This window comes from Takifugu rubripes, unplaced genomic scaffold (assembly GCF_901000725.2).
Source record: "Takifugu rubripes unplaced genomic scaffold, fTakRub1.2, whole genome shotgun sequence".
In the NCBI taxonomy this organism is placed as follows: Eukaryota; Metazoa; Chordata; class Actinopteri; order Tetraodontiformes; family Tetraodontidae; genus Takifugu; species Takifugu rubripes.
The window spans coordinates 1,178,139-1,183,138 of NW_021821632.1; the positions used below are offsets into that span (position 1 = coordinate 1,178,139).

Below are 5,000 nucleotides of genomic sequence, written 5' to 3' on the forward strand. Positions count from 1 at the left end.
TGCCTGTCTCCCTGTCTGTCTGCCTGTCTGTCTGTCTGTCTCAGATGGTTAATAGAGGGATAAGGGGACTCAATGCCACTCACCTTGTGTTCATTTTATGTCTCCATAGCTTGTGGGGGTACGTTTTCTGGGACCGGGCACTTGTGCTCCCCCTACCACCCCAACGCTTATCCCCATAATAAGAACTGTGAGTGGGTCATTAGCCAGCCAGAAGGCTATGTGGTCACCCTGAACTTCCTGTCATTTGATGTTGAGGGAGGCTCCTGCAGTTACGACTTTGTCGAGGTAAACGAAGGGAATCAGCTGAGGAACAAAAGCACCAATATCCATCCCCTTTAATTAGGCATGCAGGAGGTGCAGGATCCTCTGCCAGCAGGAGCTCCTACAGCAGGAGCTCCTACCAGCAGGATCCTCTGCCAGCAGGAGCTCCTACAGCAGGAGCTCCTACCAGCAGGATCCTCTGCCAGCAGGAGCTCCTACAGCAAGAGCTCCTACCGGCAGGATCCTCTGCCAGCAGGAGCTCCTACCGGCAGGATCCTCTGCCAGCAGGAGCCCCTACCAGCAGGATCCTCTGCCAGCAGGAGCTCCTACCGGCAGGATCCTCTGCCAACAGGAGCTCCTACCGGCAGGATCCTCTGCCAGCAGGAGCTCCTACCAGCAGGAGCTTCTCCCAGCAGGATCCTCTGGCAGCAGGAGCCTCCTACAGCAAGAGCTCTACCCAGCAGGAGCTGGCTAGTGTGCAAGCCAAAGGACTGACACTGCTTTAAGGTGCTGCTTAGGCACCACCCAACTGTGGAAAAGAAAGACCAAATGATGAACAGAAAATCAATGAACACATTTCTTCAGCTGGATATTTGCTTCATCTGTTCAATAATTGGAAGATTAGAAGTGTTTCAGTTCACCACAGTCTCACTGTTTTTCATTAGTTTTTACATAAAACCACGTATTTCCTGTTGATTATGGCACTCATCCAAAGTGTGTTGAAGCATTCTGCGTTTGAGAGGGAACGGTTCCAAGGGTTTTAATCTGGAGTGATTCTGTCAGTTAGGGTCCAGCAGCTGCTCCAGTCTGTCTCCTGACATTGCTGCTCTCCAGGTGAGGGACGGCTCCATGTCCAGTTCTCCTCTGCTGGGGACATACTGTGGTGTTGAGATTCCTCCCAGACTTCAGTCCACTCAGAGATCGATGTACGTTCGATTTACCACCGATTTCTTCTGTCAGCAACCACGGCTTTGAAGCGGCGTATGGTTCTGCCTTGGAGGGTGAGGATGATGGGAACATTCAGGGGCAATAACTGGAGTTATTAGTCCAAACAGGAGTTCTATGATATTCTCTCTCTCTCTCGCTACACATATATAGAGTGTGTCCAAAGAGAGAGAGAGGGCGAGATGGGGGCGAGAGAGCAGATGACCTACATGCTCTTTTCTTTGTCTTCGGCTGCGGTGTGATACTTGACCAGCCCCTCTGGCACCATCACGAGTCCTGGCCACCCTCATCTACCCCCCACGGTGCCAACTGTACCTGGTACATAACTGTCAGTCCAGGGAACCTGGTCCAGCTGGTGTTTGAGTCCTTCAACCTGGAGTACCCACACGAACTGTAATTTTGATTACGTTGAAGTTTATGACAACGGAATGTGCAGACTGGAAGCAAACTTGGCAGGTGAGACTCGTGCACAGGTGGAACACTGGCTGCACTCTGCGCTGCTGCACAAAGCTACACTTGTTGCTTTCACGTTTTGGCTTCAATGAGTTCGTTTTTCTATGGGGTTAGGGTTATATGGGGCTGCTTTGCAGGTCACCTTTTAAACAGCCTTAATGGACGTTGGCACATCTTAAATGGAGCTACAAAAGCACCAAACAGTAATAATGTTACTGTTAGCATACTTGAGCAATATATTTAGACCAACTGGGGGATTTCAGCCCCCGTTAGTAAGACCTCAAAGACTCGGCTGTCGTGCAGGTACTGTGGCCGTTCGGTCCCTCCGTCCATCACCAGTACGGACAACCAGCTGACCCTTGCTGTTTGTGTCTGACACAGCTTAGACAACGGAAGGATTTTCTGCCAGCTACGTCTCCATCGACGCCGCCACAGGTACCCACGTCGACTCTGGGCATCATATTTCTGCCTATAGTTCAGGCAGTATTTGACAATATTGAAGGGACGCATGCCATTTTAGAAATAGAATGTTATGCAACGTATCTGTGTAGATTCTCCATCATCCAGGTCATCGTTATGTCAGTGAGATCTCTGTGCCGACTGGCCTTGTTGGGCTTTTCTTAAATACCTTTGGCCTTCCCTCCAAAAAGAGAAGAGAAGGCCAACCTCTTCTCCTTTGTCCTCATCCCCAGCAGCATGCATGAAATGTAGTGGTCTCTGTTATGAAATGGTGGTTTAAAATATCTGTTTGTTTCCCTTCAGATTGCAAGTGAGACCTTTACTTCCCCCACCGGGTCCTTCAGTTCACCCAACTACCCCAAACTACTACCCTAACAACAGAGACTGTATCTCAGATAATCGTGGAGGTCAACATGCAGATCATGCTCAACTTTAGCAGCTTAGCCTGGAAGGCTCTATCCTCATGGTACTTTGACTTTGTGGAGATCAGGTGAGTCACAAAGGATTGTGGGTAATAATATGAAGGTGGTTGTTGATACTGTCCGCTCAAAGCAGAGAGGTTCAGCGTGTGAGTTCTGTGTTCTGTGTTCCTTTTCTCATGTCTGTGGGTTCTCTCCGAGTTCTCAGAGTCCAAACATCTAACTGGGGGATCCACTGGGGAATCCATTTGGGAGGGCCAATTGGTGGATCTCTTCAGGGGGTCCATTTGGGCGATTCCAATCGGGGATAGATGAATTGACCTGTATGTGTGCCCCTGTGCAGGGTTGGACCCTGAACGCAGATGAAGGAGAACATGAGAATAACATTCAATATTGCCCACAGTGGCTAAAGCTAGCAACACAAGATTACCGCACAATGTACACCACACATATTCTCACAGACACTGGAATAGCTCAGGCCATCGAGATCGTTGGTTCGTGTCAGCGTCATTCAATTAATGACACGTGACTCCCCTTCCATCTTTTTCAGGGATGGGGGCTATGAGACGTCTCCTCTGATTGGTAAATCTGTGGTAGCGACAGACATCCGGCATCGTCTCCCATAGCAACCGCCTGTGGGTAAAGTTCCACTCCGATTCTGCCATCACGTATGGTGGATTCACTGCCCACTGGGATGGGACTCAGACTGGTGAGTAGAACCAAGAATGTGGAAAGTTTTCCAGAAAGGCAGTTGCATTTCTGTCATCAGCAGGCTGGAACGGTGCAGCGGTCCTTGTCTTTCTGTTCAGATGTGAGGAAGCCCAGCATTTGAGTCATTTGTAGGAGTCAGACACTAGAACCACTTTCTCTTCACTTTTGGACTCCATCCTCGTCCCTAACCAAAAACTTATATTTGGAAATATACATAAATAAACGATACAGTGAGTCAGTATGCAGTTGGAAAGTCATCAGATGATTTCGTCTTTTCATATTTTGTTAGGGTTAGGGTCAGAGGGTTAGGGGTCAGGGCTGGGGTTAGGGTTTAGGGGTTTAGGGGTGGTTAGGGTTAGGGGTTAGGGTTAGGGGTTACGGTTAGGGTTAGGGGTTAAGTTTAGGGGTTAGGGTTAGGGTTAGGGTTAGGGTTAGGGGTTAGGGTTAGGTTAGGGGTTAGGGGTTAGGGTTAGGGTTAGAGGGTTAGGGTCAGAGGGTTAGGGTCAGAGGGTTCGGGGTTAGGGTCTAGAGGGTTAGAGGGTTAGAGCGTAGGACTCTACACTCGGTTACATTTGAAGCTGTGTGTGTGTGTGTGTGTGGTGTGTGTGTGTGTGTGCTGGTTGTGTGTGTGTGTGTGTGTGTTGTGTGTGTGTGTGAATGTGGGCATCAATGTATCCTTCAAATGAGTGAATCCAACGGTGTTTGTAAAAGGGAACGTTACCACAGGTCATTTCATCCCAACTGCTGTCAGATTGTACAACATTCACAACTCTTAATGTAGCACCAATAAACCCAGGGTTGGCGTGTTTCTCTGCACTAACTAATCATCCTACCTCTGGAAGGTCTTATTGCACCTTCATTTTTTCTTCACGCTAACCCTTCTGTACATAATTTTTAATTTCCTGTATATACTGTATAATGTACATAGTAATGTACATAATACTAAGAGTCTTTTTATCCTATCCTTATGAATAAAGAAGATTTCAGATTCAGATTCAGATCCTTTATTGTCCCACACGGGGAAATTTACAGTGCAACAACAGCAAGAGCACGCAGGGAAAAATAAGATAAAATCAAATAGAACAGGATTTGGATATTACAAAGAGGATGTATATTTACAATAATCCAGATAAATGGATACTCGGCCTCTGTGTACCTGTACAGGTACAGAGGGTGAATACAATATACATATCAGAATAAGAGGATATATAATGATGATAAGGATATAAATGATATAAATGATGACGACATGATGAAATGATCCTCAACATGCCATAAATGACTTTAATGATAAGCTTGGAGCTCAAATGAACAGCATAGCAACAACGGGGGAATAAGAAGGGATCCTAACAGCCAACAGATTTTATGTTCCTGCGTTCTTATGTGGACTCATATTGACGAACTCCTGTTGTGATGCTAATGCTTTGATGTGTGCTTTAATCTACCATGAGTGCAACAAGCTGCTCTCAGCCTCCAGAAGCCTGTCATGATAACGTTCCGTCACATCTCTACCTTGAAGGATGTGGTGGGACTCTGACGACTGCATCTGGGGGGATTTTCCTCCCCCAACTACCCTCTGCCCTACCACCCCAACGCCGAGTGCTACTGGACCATCAGGACCAGCCAGGGAAACCAGCTCCTCCTCTCCTCTCTTGACTTCCACCTGGAGTCCAGCGCGTCCTGCAGCTATGACTACCTGGCTGTGAGTTCTGGCCATCACGCCGTAGTTTGCTCTTTGTTGGACTGATCTGT

The 5,000-nt window shown here is 47.7% G+C and overlaps 1 protein-coding gene across 1 annotated transcript in view; it reads left to right on the forward strand.

Annotated features, from left to right (window-relative positions):
* The window catches only part of LOC115248336 (cubilin-like), a 48,308-nt gene that overhangs the window by 11,755 nt on the left and 31,553 nt on the right, over window positions 1-5,000 (forward strand).